Genomic DNA, 23208 nt, shown 5'->3' with positions numbered 1-23208 from the left:
GCGCACGGGGCCACATTAAACCCCGCAGGAGGGAGGAGTGGCCCTGGTGGAACTCCGAGCTCAGCGTTTGCCCAGGGTCCTCGTGGGGCTGCCCGATTCCAACCAGGAATCAGAGGACGCAGCGCTTGGTGGCTCATGCAAGACACCACTGCCAAACGACACCCAGAAATGGCCTCCCCCAACGTTAGGGAGACGGGAGGTAAACATCCATTGGGCTGTTTTCCTTTAAAAAACAACAGAACAAAATAAAACACTGTTGTTCGTCCAGGCTTTGACGAGCCGTCCCAGCGCACCGGCTAGCTGCTCCAGGACGTCCCCGGTCGGACCCCGCTCCAGTTCTGGGCTCCAGCAGCAGCGGGGAGCCTCAAGGCCAGGGTCCTGCCAATCAGGCAGGGGAAGTCCTCAGACTTCTGGTTCTGACCCGGAACCCTCTCCTGTGACTAAACAGGGGACAGCAGTAGTCAGGAGCTGCGCCAGGTGGTCCAGGTGTGGGGAGGTGGCCTGGGAAGGCGGGACTTCTGAGATGACTCCCGGTCACCCTATCGGTTTCATGTCAGCTCTGACCTTTACCAGCTCCGTGACCAGTGCTGAGTCCCTTACCTGGGCCCTGGGCCTCCGTTTCCTCAAGTGGAAAGCAGGGCTCCCCATAGCATGCGAGACTATCTCCACTTAACGTGGCTTTTTCCTCTTCTCTCTTTCCCACCAGCCTGAGGGTCCGGACAAGGGCAGGGACTCTCTGCCTTTTTCTTCTTCGACAGATGAAAGACCAGACACGGAGCGCCAACACGTAGCAGAAGCCTCACAGGACTCCCTACATTCGAGTACGGCAGTGAGTCTCAACACCGCGCGAGCAGACTCCTCGCCTGCAGGGCTCACTGAAACAGAGCGCCCGTCTCCACCCCCAGAGGCCCGGGGCCTGAGAACGTGCATTTCTCACTCACTCCCAGGTGATGGTGATGATGCTGTTGGTCCCTGGACCACATCCTGGAAACCACTGGTACGGGCATGTTAGCAAATGAGAGAACTACGGCTCGACGGTTTCAGTGACGGACCAAGAAGTGGGGAGATGGGATCACCCCCCTTGTGGTGGGCAAAGCCCGCACCAGTGACTCTGATACACAGAATCATGGCCAAGTGCAAGGCAAACAAAGGATGACTAAGCAGGTTGCGGTGAGACAGGAAGTCTCCGTGGGAGGGAGTAAGATGCTGGACAGGGTCGCAACGCCGCACTTCCTTCCTTCTTTCCTTCTTCCATGACCGAAGTTACAAAACCTCCCAAGTCTGTTGGAGTAGGAAGAAGGTCAGGATCCTGCCTAGACCAGACGCAGGGAGTTTCTGGGTGAGTCTTGGGAGAAGGCACAGAGCCAACAGCCCCCCCAACAATCCCGTCTGAACACGGACTCGAATGCTGGCCCTGCGGCTGAATGCCGTGACTGCCCGCATCTTCAGCGATGGGTGGGGTGGGCAGCGGTAAATCGATGCTGTCACCGGGGTCCCCACATGTGTGGCCTTCAAGGGCTGGTGCCTCTCTTCCCAAGTCCCCTTTCCCTTTCTCGGAGTGTCCTCACAGGGAGAGCTGTCCCCAAGCAGGACCACCAGCCATCTGACCTTCATGGGGGTCAACTCTTCACCCCCGCAGCCTCTCACCCCAGCAGCAGTGAAAGGGGCAAGAGAAGGAAAAACGCAACCCGCCACGGCTCACCTCGGCCCTCCCAGCAGATCCGAATTCCCTCCCACGCCCGACTCACACCCGGCTGAGGCCCTCAGGAGCCCCCCACCACCCCTGAGCTGTGCAAAGCGAGGACACAGCCTCCGTCTGCCGGGCTCTCAGGGCGGTGGAAACCACCACCATTCAGAAACCCTAGCCGGTGCGGTGCGGTGCGGTGCGATGCAGGGCAGAACACCGATTTTGTAAGGGCATCTAATAGGTCCTGGTCCGTTCCTGCGAGTGCATCGCACAGGGTGGCTGCCCCGTCTTCAGACAGCCGGCCACGCCCTCAGCACACTCAGACACGGGTCAGAAACAGAGCCTCGGGAAGCAACATTTTCCGAGTCCCAAGACCTGAATACAGTTATAAGAGGAGCATTCCATATTCTTAACTATTTCCCCCCAATGCACCCTCCGTTTCTAATCTCTTCATCGAGACGAGTACCACGTTATAGCCAGAAATGCAAGGCCGTCCCCAGCCTCAGGGCACATCCTACTTTTTAAACAAGATATTTTAAAAGATGCAATCTTAAAAAAACCTGTTGTTCTTTATTAAATTAGAGAATGCAGACTTGAACAAGGCCACCCAAAGGCCAGGTGTGCACTGGTGCGGTGTGAGTTCTGGGAGGCGCTGCCATTGGCTGTCACAGGGGTGGGTGACCAGCAGCCCCACCACCAGCAAACCTGGGCTAAGGACACTGCTACATGGAAAGGCAGCTCCCCCTGGGTCCCCCACGCTCCTAGCACCGGTTGGAAAGGGAGTGGAACCGGGCCCTGGTCAGAACACAGAAGACCCGGTAGTTATTAAGGGACAGGAGAGGCGGGCTCTGTCCACGGTCCCTCCTTCCCCCCTGGGCCATCTCCCTGCCATGGACTGCTCCAGGTCCTGACTGGGTCCTACCTGCGTCATAAGCCACCGTCCCCTGACTACAAACGCGGAGCCAACTGTCTGGGCTGGTGCCCCCCTAGCTCTGAGGGACTCAAGGCTGGTGCGGCTTATCCCCCCACCATCTCATGCATCCTCCCTGGGCTCAGTTCTCCGTGACCGACAGAGCGACGGGCGAGCTAGCCAAACCTGCGTGCCCTGCTCTCTGGAGTGGAAGGGAAAGCAGGCACCTAGATGGCAGATGGAGCTGCACACGCAGACACCGAGACACAAAGCTGCTCGTGGACAGAACAAGAGGGAGAGGGACTCCTGGGACCCGGGGAAGGAGCTGCTGGGCGGACAGGGCTCCCAACAGGGGTCAGGAGAGAACCCCACACATAGGAGCTAAACCCCCTTTTGTCTGTCTGTGTGTTCCCCTCGTCCCCCCGCACACGGGAACTTCCTCTTGACCTTCTGAGTGCCTTCCGCCTCGCTAATGGCTGACACTCACGAAGACAGACCGAGATGGGGCTGAAACGCGTGCCTCCCTCTGGACCCCCAGGGCCCCGTCAAGTCTGGACTTGGTGAAGGCCACATGGTGTAGACACCAAGGGGAGTGTGGGGTCTACGGCAACCCCCCACCCCGACCCAGCACCCAGGCCTCGGTGCCCCGGCCTCCGTCCTGCAGAGGGATGATTCTGACAGGGTCCTCAGCAGTCACCCACCCAGCCTATGCTTCCCCCCCTCCCCCACCTCACTCGCCCAGTTCCCCACTTCCGGTTCAGGAGGCCACCTCTCCTCAAAATATCAGCCCCCAAGTCCTCCCCTCCGGTCCGGCATTTGGGAAAGTCCCAGATCGGAACAGATGACCATGTGAGACTAGCACTGGACGCTGGGCCCTTGGCCACGACACAAACGTGGCTGCGTGATGTGAGTGAGCATTCCTAGTCAGCTCCGCTGAAGGCCCGTGGGCTCTTTGGCCATGTAAGAAACTCCCGATTTAGAAAGCAAAGGAAGTATTCTGTTCCATCAATAAGATGCCCTTACACTCAACTAAATCTGGAGAAAAGCAAAGGGTATTTATACCGCCACTGACATTTTTACGTTAAAAATACACAAATTCCCTGTGGCTCTCGGCCAGGCTGGAGGCCTCAGAGCCCCTGGCTCCCGTGGGGTTCCCGGTCCTCAGCTGGGCCTGCAGCCCACGCAGGAGGAGCCCCACCGGCCTCCTGAGGGCACCGCGAGTCGCTGACACGGAGGGGCTCTGCTCGAATGTCACCTCCTCAACCCTGACCTCTGTGTCCCTTCCTGAGGGCTGCCCTAACAAACTGCCACCCACTCAGTGACTTGAAAGACAAATGTATTCTCTCCAGCCTGGAGGTCAGAAATCTGAAGCCAGTTTCCCGGGCCAAAGCCAAGGCACAGGCTCTAACGAGAGAATTCATTTACCTGCCGTTTCCGGTGGCACTTGGAGCCCTGGCTCCTGGTCCCTCCCCTCCGCCTTCAAAGCACATCTCGGTCTCCATCACCAGGTGGGCTTCTCCTCTGTAGTAAGGTCTTCTTTTGAAATGACATTTGTCACTGTATTACAGTTAGGGGCCGCCCGGGTGATCTCTCTCTATCTCAAGGTCCTCAAAGGAAACACATCTGCAAAGTCCTTTTCGCCGTATAGAGAAACAGCCACAGGTCGCGGGGCCCAGGATGTGGGTGTCTTTGGGGGCCGTCTTTGGGGTCCGTCAGTTGGTCTGCCACGCTCCCTACCAAAACCAGCACTCCTCACGCCCCGCCCCCTCACCTCGGCCTCACGCGTCACTCTCGACATTTCCTTGTCTAGCGTCTGTTCATTTCCCTTCTTTTCTACCAGGAAGAGTGTTCCGTGAAGGCAGGCGGCTCACCCGCACTACCTGGAACACAGCAGCACTCAGGAAATTGCTACAGAACCCCCTCAAGCAATCGGCGTGGTGGCTCTGCCAGGTGACCCTGCAGGGTCTGGGGACAGGAGCCCACCTGTCTCGTTCACTGCCGTAGCCCAGCTCCAGGCCCACACCCGGCGCACAGCACGATGCTCCATGAGCAGGGCCTGGCTCCTGATGTCGGTCTGCCCGCCACGAGGTCCCAGGTGCCTCTCTTCCCCAGGTGCTCCCAGGTGCACCGCCTCTCTCGCTCCCCTTTGGTGCAGCCCTCTCTGCTCAGCAACGCAACGTGCCTGCTTCCTCTTGCCACCTGCCCGTTTCAGGGCTCTCCCCACTCTGGCTGTATCCATCCTCCAGCCTCCTCAGCACCCCCTGCCAAATTCCTTCACCCTACACTCCCCCGCCACTCCCTCCTGCAGGGAACGCCTCCTCAGACCCTCCTTCCAGCCCCAGCCCCCAACACCAGGACTCCAGGTGACACCTCTCCCATGCCCACTGGAGGACAGCACTTCTGGGCAGGCCAGTGTCGGTGACCTCAAGGCCCGCAGGTGAGCTCCGCCCCCGGCTCCTTAGGGGTGAGTCTCTGATGAGCACTTCCATTTCCTCAGGGCCTCCCGGCCCCTGGGCCTCGCCTCAGGCCGAGCAAGAGGTCAGGGCCCGCCTGGGGCACAGCATGTTCTTGAGCCAGGCGCCGCCGCAGGGAGAGCAGCCAGCCCAGTGCCTGAGCCAGGATGTGTTCAAACACAGAAGCCGACAGACCCAGCGAAGCCACAGGTCTGCCCACAAGGGCCACCGGCCCACAGGGACAGGCGAAGGCCCTCCTCACCTGAGAGGGGCCCAGGCACCCAAACCAAGGACCACACAGTACGGCTGGGGTGGGGGTCTCCAGATAAAATCCGGGACAGCCAGTGAAATGTGAATTTCAGATACATAACACTTTTTATGAGCGTATGTGCGTCCCCTGTCGTCAAAGGTACCTGGTGTCTTGCAGTTTTATTTGCTAACCCCGGTGCCCCGAGGTGCCTGCCAGACTGTGCCACTCAGGGGGTTCCCAAGACTGGCAGTCTCAAGTGCGGAGGTGGGAGATGGCCTCGGGGGGTGGGGCAGGGATCAGGAGCCGAGCCCACCACAGGGCTAGCGTCCACCCTTCCCCGAGTTCACTGACAAAGGGGTGCTCGCCACGAGGTTCCCTTCTCATTAAAGAGCTTTTTTAAAAAGAAAACCTTTCTTGCTGGCTGTAAAAGTGGGTTGTTTCAATAATACGCTTTTTCCTTTCCAGCATAATTCTGCAGGAATTCACAAACAAAGCCTCCGGGCCTCCGACAACAAAGATCGCCATGGAAACAGATCACCTCCATCCCGAACCCGGGACTGCACCTCCCGTTCTGGCAGCCCCAACTACTCAGTGTTACCAGAAGAATCCTTCTGAAAACAAACACAGACCCGAGGACCGGCAGGAAGTGGAGCAGCTCTTTCTAATTTTAACTTTCTCCAAGAACCCATTCGCTCACAGTGGCTGGGCACATTCTCCCCAGACCCCAAATTCCTTCCTGCAGCAGAGCCGGCACCCCCCAGGGTCCACCACAAAATGCAGACTTGGAGCGGCTGGCGAGAGGGAGGGGACCAAGGTGCGATGCTGACTCACAGGCCCTCCAAAGTGACTAAGAGACCAAACCTCGGCATTTGAACAGGAAAGCACTCCCGGACCAGAGGGCGGATGGAGGGAGCTGGCTCTGCCTCAGGAAGGCAGCGTCCAATCATTACGATAAGCGGGAGCCCATTTCCCAGGCCCGACGCCAAGGGCGAGGGGGCCACGGGCCAGGACCGAGAACACCTCAAAAACAAGCCCGCAGAGTATCCCCCCAGGACAGGGTTCAGAACGTGCCTCATTGGGTCTCCAAAGCCCGCGTGGCTGGGAGACAAACTGGGAGGCAGCGTTTGCGATGCCCGTAGCCAAGAAAGGCTCCTTTTCCAGAAAATTCAAAGAATTACAATTCCATGAGAAAAATGGGCCAAAACCATGAGAAAGATCTTTGCATCAGAAGAAACCAGAAGAGCCAGCAAGCACTAGTTTACGGCCAACAATACAGAAAGCAGAAATTAGAAGCCAGTCAGGTGCCTACTCACACCCCTCAGACCAGATGTCCCCCCCAGAACTCAGCAGCTGGGGGCCTCGGCTCCTGCTGCCCGCCGGGGCTCTCTGCATAGCCATCTGCTCCATCGAAAGCAGCAAGGCCGAAAATCGGGTGTCAAGAAGAAAGTCATCCTCTTGATTGAGCCTGGAAGTGGCCTCCCTCCCGCCTGGTGGCTTCTGCCCGTTAGAAGCAGGTTACTGGGCCAGCCACTTCAGGGCAGGAACCCCACGGGGTGTGACTACGGCAAGGGGAGAGTTAGGGGCCACAGGAGGGCTGGCCAGCCACGAATGGGACACAGTCCCACTTACACAGATGTGATAAACGTAAGAAACAAGTGACTTCGCATAGTGTCACAGGTCTATTGCTAGGGGCGGAACTGTAAGTAAATACAAGGAAATGACAGCCACACCATGCAAGACAGGGATTACCTGCAGACCAGAGTACACACGTTTTGGGGAGGCAGGTGAGAAAGACATGGGGTTGGGCAGGGGCACCAGGAACTTCCAAGTCAAGGGTAAAGTTCCACTTCTTGGCTGGGGCAGTGGCTGTACAAGTCTCTAGGGGTGTTCACGTGATTTTTGTTTTTGTGATTTTTCTATTCATTCTGAATATTTTTAAGTGTTATTCACAGTTCAAGGCTCAGGCACCCCAGAAAGCGCCCCCGCCTCCTGTGCACTTGCCTGGCCCCGCAGAGAACATGAAGCATGTATGACCCAGAAGCACAGCCCCACCTGGAAACCCCCCTCTCGCTCCAGGCCAAACCACAGCCACAGGCCTCCAGCTTTCACCTGGCAGCCCTCACTCCGGAGTCACACTCCAGCTCCTCCCAGGCTGGATACTGCTCCCAGAAATGGCCCCACCCCCAGCCTGCTCCCTTCCCGGTAATTAGGGTGTAGGCGGAGGGCTGGGCAGGCCTCAGCCTCTCCCTATCAGTCCTGTGCTGCCCGCCAGGGCCTCAAAGCACCCGTGGTGGGCGATTTGTCCCTCTCAAGGCATCTGAAAACAAGAGCCATCGGCAGCTGGAAGTTGGGAGCCACCCAGGCCACATCCTGTTTGGCTGTGGCATCGATTCAGTCACGCCAATATTGCGGAACAAAAGAACTTTCTGCACGGGCTTAAGGGAGAGACGTCTGCCACTGGGAAGAAGCCCGACGGGAGCTCACCACACCGGTCAGGGGCACAAACTGCCCAGGCACATGCCTGGGCAGCCTTGGGGGCTACGGGGCCCACGGTGGGTGGCAAGTCAGTGCCCGGGACCCTGCATTTTGCCCACCCTCTGACACCCCAATGTCTCAGGCTCTCAAACGCTTGATGAATGAGTGGGTGAGTGACAGCCAGAGAGTGACGTGGACAAGCTCGAACCCCTGTGCAGCCCCGGGCCACGGCGGCCACCCCGCTCTCTGCACCACAGTCTTAGATGGAATGAAGACCCCCTGGAAGTCTAGCACCTGCCTTTTCTAGAAAAACCCTGCACACGCCGCAGAGCCGGCTCCCCCAGAAGAGCGGAGGGAGGGACCAGAGGTGTGTTTTCTTGCACATACCTGGAGCGCTCCACGGGGAGCGACGTGGGTTTAACAGAAAGGTACCATGAGTTCCCGTCGGGGGCCAGGTAAGAAGGCCTGGGCTTCAGAAGCAGAGTGGTGGGCGAAGAACCTTCTGGAAAGCCCAGACTGCAGGGAAGGGGCTTGTGAGTGACTCCAGAGGTAGTCTGGACACCAAAGTGGCCGTCTGGCCCTTTGCCACATCATGGGAGAAGGGCGACACTGGACAGTCATGGCCTCTGGTGCTCACCCGGCATGGGGAGCGCAGCAGACTCTGGTCTGAAGGGCGAGCACCTCACCTGGGAAATGCCACCTGTCCCGCCCACAGGTGCGGAGCTTACGTGCAGTCTTGGGACGGCCCGGGGTCAGAGGCCTGTCCCCCACCCTGACCTACCTGCTCCTCTCCAAAAGGGGGCAGCTGTGGGGAGTGAATAATTCTCGTGAAGCACACGCAGCAGCTCCAGGTCCAGTCCCGACGTACAGGGGCAGACACAGACCACAGAGGACCTCTCCTGTCCCTTTCCAGCCGAATCTCGTCCCTCTACTCACAGTCAGGCTTATCTCCCAATGTATCCGCTTGACGAAACCTCAGACCCAAGGCACAGAGCACGAGCCCCGTCTCCCAGAGGCCACCCCACCACCAGCCCAGGCCGCACCTCTGCTGACCATGGGCCCCTTGGCTACTCAGAGTGCGGTCCCTGGACCAGTAGCCCCGTCCCCCAAACTCACTGGGTCCGAACCGATCTTCTAACAGGATCCTGGGCGATGCCTTGGGCACAGATCTGAGACGGGCTGGGTGGGCCAAAGGCGGGTCTGTCTGCTCCCTGGAGCTGGGTCCTGTGAGAACCCTTCTCTCTGAGGACCACTAAATGGAGCGTGGAGCCTGGGGCTGTGTGCGTGGGTGCACTCTGTGACTCGACCAGGGCCGCCTGAACGCCGTGCCAGTGCCTGGCAGAAGCAGGAGACAGCTAAAAGGGCAGACAGCTCCGTGTGGCCATGCCCACTCTGCACCTGCTTTATTCAGCCATCCTCAGAGGAGACGGTCTCGCCCGTTTCCCACGCACCAACTCCTGACCCTGAGTGGGTGACAGGACGGGCAGGGCCCCGGGCCACCACCATGAACACCTCTCCCCGCCCCCAACCCCAACCTAACTCCTGGCCTCCGCGTTGCAGAGCAGTTTATGAACGGGCCCATTGTCCCCACCGCTCTGCTCCCGTTCTCAAGTTCACCTGGCAAAGAGACGATCGTGTTTGCGTTGGGAAACCAGCTCCCTTGCTGGCCAGGAGAGCCGCTCACCTCTGAGCGTTTGGTCCAGGGGAGAACAAAGAACGGGCTGTGGGCAGGAGACAGGCCCCGGCATGACCCGGAGGGGGCCGGGCCCCCGGCACTGGGCTTTGAGGAACTGGGCGGCTACAGGCCGGGGTGAGGAGGACTCAGGCTTCTCCCGAGCAGGGGGCACCCGAATCCAGACACCAGCCGGGGTCGCCGCGTGAGCAGGTGTGGGTGCACAGGGCAGGGGCCGTGCACCCCCTGCCACCCACCCACCCACCGGCCGTCCCAGTGCGCTTTGTAAACACACTCTTCCTTTCAAAGCAGACTCAGATCCACAGAAAAGCTGCGTGGAAAAGGCCCATTGTACGTATGAGACATTTTACACAAAGCTAATGGCAAGCACAGAACAAAAATCCAGAGCTGAGACTTAGAACAAAGGGAGGAAACTGAGAAAAACGGCACGGAAGTTGTGGAGAGAGCACAGTGGGTCCCCAGCCCCGCTCCCCCCACTGTCAATATCGCACAGTAGGAGAGCACGCCCGTCCGGTGAACAAGGCGGACACGTTATCATTGTCACTAACTAACGTCCCTTCTTTACCCACATGGCCACCATCTTCCCCAACGTCCTTTTCCCGTCCCAGGGTCCCTCCCGGGACGCCATGCAACATGCAGCCCCGTCTCCTGAGGCTCCTCTCGGCCGTGACGGTTTCTCAGACACTCCTGGACAGGGACGACCTTGGCAGTCTTGGGCAGGACCAGCCAGGGATTTTGTGAGTGCCCCTCCATTGGGGAGTGCCTGACGTTTCGCACACAGCCACTACAGGGTCACGGATTCTGGGGAGGAAGGCCACAGAGGGGAAGGGCCCTTCTCCTCGCTTTCTACCAAGGGCACGCACTATCAACACAGCCCGGCTGCTGATGCTGACCTTGGCCCCCCATCCCCCTCCAGCATCTATGAAGCCCCTTCTGCAGGCCCCACCCTCCCTCCCTGCTGAAAGATTTCCCCGAGTCCACTGCCAGCCAGTGGTGTGAACACAAGCTCTTCTATTTTTAACAAAACAAGCAAAGCAAAGCACCCAGCACACGTCCAGGGAACAGAGCCCGGCTTAGCTGCGGAGGCTCTGAGTGAACGGAAGGGCTGCCTCTTAGCCATAGACCCCACTGCTGGCCGGCTCCCCCACAGGACCGGAGCCAGGGGCACCGGACCACAGCTGACTGGTTGACAATGGGGCGGGGCGGGGGTGGTGGAGGAGCGGGTCTACGTGAGGCAGACAGGTGACGCCCCAGCCTGGGCTTCTACAAAGGCAGCTTCTAGGGGAGCCCGGACGCCAGCGGCCCTGCTCAGGCTCTTGGCAGGCACCTGGCCAGGTGGGCTGGCGCTGGGTGAAGGTGGCCACCCTGCAGGGATGGATGGGTTGCCTGGTGAAGTCCCTCAAGTCTGTGGTGTCCTTCTCAGGGGTCGTCAGATGACGGCCCTTGACCTGAGGGGGTTCAGGCACACAGAGAGGACCCACAGGTACCAGGTGCCGCCCTCAGCCGAGCGTCCCGTGCTCCGGAGCCGCCACCCTTTGGAGAGCTCTGCTTCTGTGTGGGGCCTGAACACACTGGGTGGTGGGCACGTGAGGATGTGGGGCGGGGGGAAGAAGAAACACATCATCTTTCAAGTTCATTTTGGGGACAGAAGCCGGGAAGGGGGGGTTTAGGATGGCATGCTCCAGGTCAGACCACTTTTGTTCAATTTTTGACCTTCAAAGCTTGGGTGAAGTGCTCAGTGCCTCGGTTTCCCCAGATGCTAAATGAAGAGGCTCACAGTGCCCGCCTCACTGGTAGGATTCTAGAAAGAGGCCTGAGCTCCTCGGGCAGCAGCGGAGGAACGCTCTTGTCACCCCACGGAATGGAGGCCCAGTGGCCTTGACAGTGCCCGAGCTTCCCTGGGGAAGCTGTCCCACCTGCGCTGGGGTGGGGGGGGGGGAGTCAGCTCGGCACAGCCTCACAGGCAGCACACACCTGCTGACCCCCTGCTGCCTGGGAGCTGTTGTCACCGCCCCCATCACTCGGAGGCCTGAGGCTTCCATCTTGAGACAACGAACTACTCAGCCCCAACCAAAGACCTTGTCAGCCGCGGGGCCCCCGGCACAGAGCTGCCACCGCCACCAGGACCAAGGGCTCAGTTCCCCAGTTCATACCAGCTATCCCTCTTCAAGTCCCCAAGCCCTGAGAAGTCCCAGGCAGCTGCTTGCTGGGCCGGGCTTGGAGGCCCCCAGGGACAGTGCTGAGCAGTGTGCTGGGCACATGTCACACCGTCATCAGGGTAAGTTCTATGAGTGGCCTCATTACAAATTGCCACGTGTCACGGTGGGCCCGCACCCCCTGCGTGGGCGCACTGACTGGCTCAGAGCCCCCTAACTGCTCCCTGTCCTCCCTCTTGTGGGCCAAAAAGCACCCAACACCAGCTGTGAGTGACCAGGAGCTGTGGGGAGGCAGGAGAGGGGAGCAGGGGGGCTGTGCCTGGCGATGAACCCCTTGCTGTCTCTCCACACAGGGCCAGACCATCACTAACGCAGAAGCCTCAGGGCCGAGTGGAGCTGAAGGTTCCAGAAGCTGCTGGGCTCCAAGGGGGCCCAGTGCACCCCAAGTTGTAACTCAGGGCACCACCATGAACTGCAAGCTGAGTGTCCACGGGACAACCCACCCCACCCGCTCAACCCAACGCAGCATTTTCAGGGCGGCAAAGTGGGGTCAAGTTCAAGACCATCACGACGAATCCTGACGTGACCATTTTCCCACAGCTGGTAAGGCTGACCCGCTGAGACAGGTGAAAACGTTCCTTCTCCAAGGTTCGGGCAAACCTGCCAACCAGACCCAGAGAAACACCTGGCAGTGGGCTCTGGACTTGTGTGAGCAGTGCTGCCGCAGCCCCCAGACCAGGCTTCCGGAAGGGGGGCGGGGCCCCAGGGCAGCCCTCCCCCGAGGGAGGCAGGGGAAAGCACTGGCTGGCTGCCCCCGAGGGTCTGCACCGAGGGTCTGCATGTGCACGCCTTCCCCAGATGCTGGACGGCTTTCACCCTGGTGCCGCCCGCTCACGCTCTTCAGCCAAACTCGGGGCTGCAGGGAAGCTGTTTTCCTTGCGGGGTGCCCGCTGAAATCCCCTCTCAGATGGCAGGACTGGGCGGGGAGTGTAGAAACCGGGAATGCACAGGAGTGATGAAGGACACTGACCTCCGACCTCCATCACTGTCAGTGCAGGGGTCACAATGCAGTGATGCAAACGACTCCCGGGCGACGGCGCTGGCCCTGGCAGGGAGACCGGTGACGTCCGCGCTGCAGGAGCAGGTGTGAAGGACCCCATTTCTGAAACGACGTCCACGTGCCTCATCTCCCAGAGGCCGTCGGGGGAGGGGGGTTAATTCCTTCCACAGGGTCTGTTTTCTAAATCTATGATAAGCACGGAGCACTCGTAAACCGACAGAAACCGCGTTCGCTGGGCCATCTGTAGTCACCGGGTGGGTGGCTCTCCCAAGATTTCCCGTCTGGGGGGCGGTGAGCGCGTGTTATCCGTGGTTTTCATGACAACGGACTTTAACTACAGGGGCCCTTTGAACAGTTTGCGGGGGGTGGGGGGAAGGCGGCTTTCTGGGAGCAACGCCAGGGGAGGCTTGCTCCCAATTTCACGGAAGGAAATCCTTCTAAACGATCTGCTCAGAAATAAGCTCCCCACGTTCAAGTGAAACGGGAGGAACCCGTGCTACGGAAAACAATCTGACTGAGCTCTCGTTTTTACCACAAGCAGCTTCGGTACCAATAAAGTCAAGAAAAAGGACCGTCAAAAACACTTTACAGAAAATCTAAGTAAATACACACTCTGGACAGAGGGCAGGCCAGCCAACAAGCGGGTGAAAAGGTGCCCAGCCTCACTCACTACTAGGCAATGCAAGTCAAAACCACAACGCAGCCTCCCCGCTCAGCCCCAGGGACGAGGATGGTCAAAGCCAGAGAAGAATGCCTGTGGCCGAGACTGGGGGACCCAGACCCCTGCGCGCTGCTCGTATCAAATGATACGGCCACTGTGGAAAACCGTATGGAGGTTCCAAAAATAAAAGTGAAAACAGAATTATCATACGGTACAGCAATCCCACCTCCAGGTAAGGGTCTCGAAGAGACAGTTGCCCACCTGTGTTCACAGCTGCTCTATTCACAGTAGCCAAGAGGTCCCTCTTACATGTTTTTTTTTTTAACCACAATTAAAAATAAATAAAACTTCTTGAAAAGAGGGAGGCCCTAAACACTAACCTATTCCGTGTTCTTCGTGTAGTTTCCGAAGACGATGGTGACCGGCAACGCGCTACAGCAACACACACCCGACTTCCTTCCGGCTGGGCCTCGGGCCCCACCAGACAGCTGTAACGCAGCTGAAAAACAAATGGCCCTGACCCGCGTGTCTCAGTGGGTTGGGCGTCGTTCTGCAAAGGGAAAGGTGGCAGGTTCAATTCCCGGTCAGCGCACATGCCTGCATTTCGGGTTCAGTCCCCACCCCGACTCCCTTGCTCCTGGTACCCACAATTCTGCTTCCTGTTTCTATGAATTCGACTATTCTAGGTAGCTTGTAAAATAGGGTCGTACAGGATTTGTCTTCTTGTGACTGGTTTATTTCACCTAGCATAACGTCCTCAGCGTTCGTCCCTTTGCAGCCCGCCGGATTCCCTTCCTCTCGAGCCTGCGTACCCTTCCCCTTCCCTTGTCTGCAGAGGCTGCTCTTTGCCCATCTGTCATCCGTCCAGGGCGTTTGGCCTGTGCCTCTTCCTCTCCTTCCCTCTCTCCAAAAATAATTCATGAAATTTATAAAGTGATTAAAAAAACCAAGCAATCTCCTCTGCAGTCGCCTGGAGAGGCAAAAGGGGATCCCGTCCCGAAAGCCAGTGATTTCCAACCGTTCTCATCTCCGGGCACATAAACTAATCACTAAAATTCTGCAACACACCAAAAGATATATATTTTGCCTATCTGAAAAAAAATAGGTATAATTTTGATTGACTTATAAAAAAATAAATCCTAGTAATTACCTACCCTTTTTGTTCCAAAGTGACTTTTGGAAAAATCTGGTGTGTATACTTGTATATGAGGGTTTCTGGTACCAAGAATTAACCAATCAGACGCAACCTCATTATGCGCGTGACAGAAGATGCAGCCCTATTATGTAACCTGTACATTTATGGTTCAAGGCCAGGCACTCACACCTGACGGCTGTTGCTGTGCTGGCCGTTGTCATTTTTGTATTTGACAATCTAAGGGCAAAGAGGTCAGTGCCCCGAACAGTCAGGCAGCACATGTTTTAAACGTCCCTGCGGCACACGGGCGGAACATCGCTGCCCAGAGCTGAGCGAGAGAGAAGGAAACGCAGAAGAGCCCCACTGGCCGACGGGCTCAGCTCGACGATAGTCGAGGCCGAGAAGTCACGTCCAGGCCCGTTTCCGCTGAGAGCAGTGATGAGCCCGGAGACACCGCTAGCTCCAGCTGGGCAGAGCGACTTGCTTTTCACCTTCCAGTTGTCTGTCTGTCTGTCTGTCTGGAATGGCCACAAGGGCACTCGTTACCCGTATCACTAGCAGATGTAAGCGCACCAAACATTTAGAAAAGCCACCCTCTCAGCAATGACACCATTCGAGACACGATGCCAACGCCGTCCCTCTAAGCTGGTGTTTTCACTCAGGCTGGGCAGAGCCACCTGGGGTGCTTTGAAAATCAGGGGTGCTGGGGCCCCAGCCCCAGGCCTCCCGACTCTCTCGGGGTGCAACCTGAGCAATGCCTGTAAGTAACCCTCACTGTGACTCCGATGCAGGAGGACGCGGATAAGCCCCACAGAGACGACCCTTAAGCTCAGGAGTAACGAACCATAAGGAGGGACACCGTCTGGCCCATCTTCAGCACTGCTACTTACACCTGGGCTCTCACCTATGCAGCTGGAGCTGGAACAGGCAGGCAGGAGGCCCCGGGGGAAGGCCCAGGAACACACGTCACTGGGGGGACACTGTGGCCTCTTAGGGTCAGGCCTGGAGGACGCAGGGAGGGGCAGGCCAGAGAGAAAACGCTCATGGCCGGCCTGCCAGGCCGGAAGGTGGGGCTCCCTCTGGGAAACCAGGGGGGTGCGCGGGGGTGGGAGAATACAGGAGGGGAAGAAACACGATCAGACGGTGCTCTGAGTTCTCGGGAAAGGGCGAAGGCTGTGACTGAACTGTGCCCAGCGCACTGAAGGCACCAGTGGGTGTCTGCAAGGGAACAAGGAATGAATGAGGGGGAACAAGGCGGGTCGGCTTCCCAGGAGGAGGCTGGGGTCACAGGGCCACACCACTCACTGCCGATGCTGGTACCCACGGTACATCATAGGGCTACGGAGTCCTGAGACACCCGTTTGTACCTGTAATACCACGCAGCCTCCCAAATGCAGAGACAGGAGGCCCTGAGCACTGGGTGGGGAGATGGGATCTAAACTCTCCCCTGAGTCACCCCCGATCAAGGCATTAAATGCACAAAACCCAAACCACCCAATAATGCAAAGAGCAACAACAAAAAAAACCCCACAGCTGGATTAGCAGATTCGACAGCACACAAGGCAACTTTCTCAGAGAGAACTGTGCTCTCAGCTCTGGGAGGAGACACAGGGGGCGCGTCACCACGAGACAGCCGCTTCGTCTGCGGGCAGCCCCCACGTGCTAACACTGCACTCCTCCTCCACCCCACCAGGTCCTCTCGGCGGAAACGTTTCCTTTTCTTAGAGGTAACGGCTGGGCAGACGGGAGCCCCAGGACGTGGTCCAACCTCCAAACCACAGAGAACGAAAGCTCACAAGGCCCGAGAAGCAAACCCGTGTAGGAAGAGGCCGTGGTCAAACCAGCCGTAGGTGTTACCGCCGCAAATATGAAACACCTCGGCGGGGCGCTTTCCCCCAGCGAGAAGGGCCTCACGCTTACCCGCCGCATGAGGTAAACCCACAGCAAACCGACCCAGATGGGGTGACCTCGCAGGAGATCGGAGAAGGTAACACTCAGGACCGGGGCTGTTGAATACACAGAAAACGGAGGACTTTGAGATGGGCAAAACTGTCAAGGGACCGAAAGACCCAGACATCACACGGAAGGAACACAGATAAAGAAAGCTGCTAGCGCCGCTCCAGAGAAAACGACAAAACCAGGCGTGTCGGAAACCACGCGCCCAGCTCCCAAAATATGACCACGCGGCAGACAGACCATATGGCGCACAGCAAAGAACAGAACTTAATCAATGAGCTTTCTCTCGTTGGTCCGAACCAAACCCCACGCCCCGGAGGAGATGCTGTGCGGGGATCCAAGGGTCCTCACCAACCAGCACGAGCAGATTCTGGAAGCCTCAGTAAAGTCAGAAGTAGGAATCCGGACGGAGGCCCGCCAGGCCCGATGCAATGGCACCAGAAGTGAAGTAGAAAATGAGAGGGAAGAAAGAGGGAAAGACAGAAAGGGAAAAATTGAATACTTTTGAGTAATTAAAACAACAACTGGAGTCTCCTGAGAAAGAACAAGCATGCGGGGGTCCACCTGGCTGCGGGCGCTCACCAGGTGGCTCTCGGGAGCTCCCCGTCAGGGAAACACAGCTGTAATCCCCCCCCACCCGTGGCTCCAGTCGTGTTGCTACTTCCAAACAGTCCCTCTGGGCTCAAACATCCAAAGAGGCAATTCTGGAACTTTCCATCGGCTATCACGAAGCTGGCCTGAGTGCAGGGCACAGAAGGCCCCGCCCACCATTCATTCCATCAGCTGCACCAGGCAGGCCAGAGTGGACCCCGTGGCCCACTCCGTGGGTGGCGGGAAAGCCGTGGAGGTACCTTGACCCGTCCGAGTGGGGAGCTTCCCATAGTTCACTAATTCTCCGTTTAACGGACATAAAATGGCCAGTCTGGAAAGCATCTGAGGGCAGGCTTCCTAGGAATACGGATTTCTCTCTACAACATCCATCCCCCGGGGGGTGAGGATGAGGTTTAGATCATCCCGACCGAGTGTCCCGCCGGGCGCCTGGCATGGCAGAGACCTTGACAGCTGACGGTTCCATAGAGACGAGGGGAGGTCACGGACACAGCACCTCCCACCGCACAGCGGGCTCCCAGGTGCACGGCACGTGGGGAGGGGCAGTGGGAAGACAATGGAGTCCCTTCTGCCCAGCTCCCCACAGTCCCAACACCAGTCCATCCCCCATCCTCAAGCCCTGGCTTCCGCTGGTGGACAGGGATCAGCCCCTCAGACCACCCACTCACTGGCTACTGCCTGAGCCTCTGCGTCTCACCTGGGACTTCGCCCTGCCTGCCTCCCCCACCCCTGGCACCAGCCCGCACTGCTCCCCAGTCTGGTGGGAGGCACCTCGTCCACCCCAGGGGGTGCCTCTGCCCTGGGGGAGAACCCAGTGTCACAGTGACAGCCTGGACTCAAATCCAGTGCTGCACTCCCAACTGGGACAAGTCCCTTACCCTCTCCTCCGAAGAGTCTCCCCGTCGGTGACACCGGCGTCGCAAAAGCCGCTCACCTCACAGGACCTGTGCAGATGAGTTCACAGGTAAAGTGCAAAGGCAGGACCTGGCCCAGAGCAAAGGCTACTGGCGTCCTGGCTCTTTTCGTCATTCCCACGATGCACCCACAAGGAGAAACCCCACCGCTGGCACAGAGGGACTCCGAGTCTGTTACCGGGTACCACGTCGGCCTGATTAAGTGGTTACACTTCCCGGCCAGGATGCTCACGTCAGGGTGACACCAGGACTCTGCCAGCAATGAAGCCAACTTCCGTTTCGAAGATCCTGAGTGTCCTTATCATTCAAAGGAAGCCAAGGGAGGCACAGGCACAGACCCCTCCAGAGCAGGGCGTGCAATCAGCCTAGAAGCCAGCAGAGACACCAGCGTCCGATGCCGTGTTGCTGGGACGGAGCGGGAGCTTCGCCGCCGCGGGGCTGATCCCAGAAACACTCACGAGCGCCGCCGCCAGTGCAACATCTGGTGTCGTGTCCCTTTTGGGGACCTCAACAGCCCCATGCGTGCAGCCCGAGCACCCACCGCGGCGCCAGCGCACCAAGGTGTGAGGTGGACGCCCCTCCCTTAGCGACCCGGCATTAGCACCACGTAAGCTCACTCCCTGGTGCCCTCCTTATCACCATGTCCCTGGACCGACCACACCATCCTCTCGGCTTCAGCCTCGCCGCCGGTGAGACGCAGACAGCGACACTGACCTCCTGGGTTTCCACGGCGTCCGATAAGTCAGGGACCTGGGGGAGTGCCCGCCTGCCGGTGCTTTACAAACACTGGTCGCCATTTCTCCCCAAACATTTAAAATTTGGTTTGTTTTGTTACAGACAACAGAGGGGGCTGGGCTGAGGGGCCTGGAGACCACCCCCTCAAACCTCGCCTGCCAACCTTCACATCCAAACAACAGTGTTATTTCTGTAGACTCCCTATCTGCAATCCCGGCAGTAAAAGCTTGAGGCAAAGGACAGCCACTAACAGCCTGACATATTCAAAGTCACGCGCTCCTGTTTTCCTGTGGAGCCTAATTTACAACCATCTACCGTGCATCAGCAGTGTGTCCCGCCCGCCTTACTCACCTGCTCCCTGCAGCCTGCCACCCACCCATCCCCAAGGAGCCCCTGCTCTTCTCTCCGGTTTCCTGCTCGTCAAACAGCCCGCTCCTTCCCAGAACCCTCATCAGATTCCCAAGTTAGCGAGCAGCCGGGTTCTTGACAGTGTCACGAACGATAAAACAGCGGCGTTCGTGACATCCTTTTCCAGCTCTTGGTCGCGTCCTTTCCACCTTGAAGCAGTGGTTTACTCTGAGCGCGTTGAGGACAGCTGGGTGTCCCACTGGAGCAGAAGGCCATACTGAAGTGTCCTCAGAGGCAGACCCCAAGAGTCGCCAGGCCCACGTGGGTTAACACGGCCGTCCGCCGGCCAGCCCCCCAGCGCCGCGGCAGCCTCTCAGCAGCTCGCATGGGGCCACAAGGGGGCTGTCCAGAGGTAGCCACCAGCCAGCCTGGGGAGTTTCGGCACCCAACAAGGGATGCCGGGACTCGCCCAGCCTGGCGCCTCGCCCCGGCTGCTGTGGCCTGGGGGGCAGCCTCAAAGACAGTCAGGGACCCATCTCCCGGTCCCGCCGGCGCTGTTTCACTGGGGATCTCTGCATCATCTTCACACACCTCTCCCTTCCTGGAGTACAAATATGCTCCCTTGGTGACCGACAGGGAGCTTCGTTTCTGAAGTTTCGTTTTTTAAATAAAGGTTACTCTTCACACTGTACAGAGGGGTCATTTAATCAGATGGTCTCCCAACAGCCCATGAGGGAGAGGCACCGCCATGGGTCACCGAATGGGGTCCCAGGGAGCCTGTGAGGAGGGGGCCCCGCATGAGGTATGGTGTGCCCGGTCCCCTCCCTGGACCCTTTCCAATCCTGCGGGCGCATTTCATCGAGGCCCCTCAGTGCCCCGAGACAGAGCTCAGAGCTGACTGCGGCCCCCATGGCCTGTCCACCCAGTCACCAGCACCCCCGTCGCCCTCAGGTACTCCCAGAGAGTGGTCACCCCTTGCAGCTCCCTGCATTTCCCCAATCACTCGCCATCCCCAAGACCCCTGCCTGCACCCACACAGCTCCTTCACGTCCCCCTGCTTAGTGGGGCTTCTTGGGGGAGACCGTCCTGCCACCCCCAAGTGTGCTTCATCAAACCTCTGCAGTGAGGGCCAAGCCATCTCTGGTGGTTTCTCCATCCCCCCACCCAGCACACCGCGGCCCAGCGAGGGTGACAAAATCAGAAGCTCAGGTCACACGAGAGCTGATCAGAAGGAGCGGAAGAGGGCCAGGACAGTGTCCCTGAGCGTTATCCAAGGGCCCAGCATCAGGCTCCAGCCCCCCACACTCCGTGCCCCCTGGAATAAATCAGGGTGAGCTTAACCAGAGTGAGCAAGCAGATCTCCTGGTTCCCGGCAGCCCCCAGCGCTCAGCCTCGGGTTCCGGTCGGTGGATGATGACTCAGGACACAGCGTGTGCCAAGACCAGAGGCGGCGGCCAGGTCCCCCACAGAGCCATGCTTAGGAGACAGGCCAGATGTCTTCTGCCACAGGTCAGCTTTCCTCTCCTGCCAGAAGGAGGGGGCCCTGGCACACCAGCCCACGGTGAGAATCAGCAAGCACAGCCTTGTCGTCGGGGGATGGCACAGGCGCTTCCTCTCAACAGAACTGGAGCTTCGGAAAAGCAGGTGTGTACCTGCACCAGATCGGCCTGCCGTCCGTGCTGTCACAGCCGATCGTAACGATGGGACCCTGGGGGGTCTGCAGTGGCCGTCTTTGAAGCCAGACACGTGGAAATCACTCCTGCCTTCCCAGGAGGCCGTGGGCCCTGCAGCCCTCCCCGGAGAACTGTTTCTCGTGTTCTAAAACACACAGGTTCCCCCATATTTTACTGTTCCTGAAACGGGAGTGTCTACGCGCATCGTAAAATTGAGGGGTACACTTCCAAGCCCACCCAAAAACTCAACAGTGCAAGGCATGTTAGGGTTTGGACAATCAGAAATAAGTCCCCCGGAAGGGGTGCCGGCAACTCTAAGGCTAATAGAGACATGGTCACCAAATTTTATTCAAGAGATAAAGAAGCTGTCCCCCATATCTCCCTTTGGGGGTGCTTTACTGAGTAGCGAGTATACATTCACCCAGCAATTCACAGAATTAGTTCTGTGTAGATTTTCAGCACAATAAAATCAAAACAAAAAATCGATCCAAGGATGTACTTCCAAACACATTGAGATAATCTCAAGCCGGTCACTGCAGTCCCGTGTCTCACACCCCAGTAACAGGAAACTGCCAAGGAAGGAGGACTTGTTATGCTAGATAAGGAGGGCCCCCCCACACCCCCCCGCCCCCGCCCACACCTGACCGGGAGTCTGAGGACCTAAATCTGTGCCTATTCCTCTGGAAAGATGTCCACAGCAATCTCAGATAGAAAGCCCAGCATTCGCCAGGCAAACGCTGACTGGAGAACGCCTGCCGGCCAGGGCAGGTCAGAGGTTCGCTGCCATCCCCGCTGTCGTTGGAAAGCCTACATGTACACGTCCAACGGCCAGAGGGGTTGTCCTGGGTGGCGGAGTTTCACTGGTGGGAACGTTTTCTCCTTTTGCATTTTCTAATGTTGCTAAAATGAACATTATTTGAATAATTAAAAAAAAAAAAAACAACACCTTAAGTGGACAGGGTTTAAAGAAAAGAAGAAGAGTCCTAAGAAACTAGTCCCCAAACACTTCCTAGATCTAGAAAGTACTTGGATTGCATGCAAGATGCTTCTCAGTCCCCTCGCATCCCCCAAGGAGTCAGGGCCGGTCGGGCCCTTCTGCAAACGGAGCGTCCAGCAAGGGGCTGCCGGCCCCCCACACTACCAGGCTGAGCCACACCCCAGCCCAGGTCCGGGGCTGGGGTGCACCTGGCTGCTCCCACACCTCTCTGGCTCCCACGGTCTGGGGTCCTGACCCCTGTGTAGTGCATCACCGGCTAGTGTGTGCCGCCGCTTTCTAAAGGTCGGTGGACACCGAAAACTGTCCAAGAGCTGCACTCCTACGTGATTCAGACGGTGCGACGTAAGAAGAGAAACCTCTGTGCGCTCAGCACTGAAGGGTAGCTTGCAGTGCGCACTTGGGGCAGAGAGGCCAGGGTGGCGACGGGCTCCCGGACTGGCAGGGGGCGGTGTGGCGGGCCCCTGTCTCCACAGGTCCGTCCCCCGTCCGCCCCCGGGGGTACGCGGCACCATCACCACGGACAGATCAGACAGCTGAGGCTGGACAAAGTCCAAAAACTTGCCCAAGGTCAAAACCGGAAGGTAGAAGCCAAAGATTCGAACGCAGACAGGTGTTGAGAAGCCCCCATGTCACCAGAAGTAAAACAAGGCCCTAAGGTGGAGACTCTGCTAAGAAAAGGAACTTCCCAGAACTCAGCCGTGAAAACTTGGTTCCAGCCACCTCCGCTCCCTGACCATGGCCTGGATACAAAACACAGTGTTGGAATATCATGAGAAATGATGAGTCACTTAATTCTTAATATTTTCCTTGAATCAAATATGATGACTTGCAGTTATGCACCCAGGGTGGTTTCATCATCTGATTGACCGAAAGGAGACAGTCACTTACAGGAAACTTGGGCACAACGACACAGATGGAAAGCCCAGTGACCAGGCGACCCCAAGAAAACCCCCATTCAAAGGGGGGTTCAAGTTTTCAAGTGCGTATGGGCCCCCAAATAGCAGCCGTAGTGAGAGATTAGCGCCTACCTAAATGTCAAATTACCTGAAACACGAATTTCTCAGGCTCTTAAAATACTTCAGAATAAAACGTGTGAGCGAGGAGACAGTCCCCGGTCCCACCTGGAGAACATGAGCTCGTGGCAGCTGCAGCCCTGACCTTGGAGCCCAGAAGCTTCTACACTAAGTAGATCCCCGGTCTGTCTCTGTGAACACATACTAACTGAACAGTCCCGAAATCATGGGGGGGTTCTAATAAAATATAAGGAAAAAAAACACTTAGTAGACTCCAGGGAATTCACTTTTGATGCCCAGCAAGTGACGGATCTGCTGTCACCTCACCCAGAGTCCAGAAATGTGACCAAAATTGGAAACACCAGCACTGTAAAAAAGGTGAGCTTTCAATGGCTGCGACCACGACCCGGCTGGAGAGCAGAACAGGGCTTCCCTCCTGTGCACCCCTGAAACGCTGATTTCTGAAACCACAAGGGAAAGGAA

The 23208-nt window shown here is 57.9% G+C and overlaps 1 protein-coding gene across 6 annotated transcripts in view; it reads right to left on the bottom strand.

Moving 5' to 3' along the window:
- The window catches only part of SH3BP4 (SH3 domain binding protein 4), a 72005-nt gene that overhangs the window by 40964 nt on the left and 7833 nt on the right, over positions 1-23208 (bottom strand). Inside the window, exon 1 of one of the 6 annotated variants that reach the window (XM_053919235.1) lies at positions 8892-9164. The exons of the other annotated variants lie outside the window; for them this stretch is intronic. The gene's annotated coding sequence lies outside the window, so the exon portion shown is untranslated. Of the gene's footprint in view, positions 1-8891; positions 9165-23208 lie in introns of those variants that run through there. 6 annotated transcript variants of the gene reach the window in all.

The sequence above is a fragment of the Desmodus rotundus genome, chromosome 2, assembly GCF_022682495.2.
Source record: "Desmodus rotundus isolate HL8 chromosome 2, HLdesRot8A.1, whole genome shotgun sequence".
In the NCBI taxonomy this organism is placed as follows: Eukaryota; Metazoa; Chordata; class Mammalia; order Chiroptera; family Phyllostomidae; genus Desmodus; species Desmodus rotundus.
Note: the sequence above shows the minus strand (reverse complement) of the source record. Positions and strands in the feature narration are given on the sequence as shown.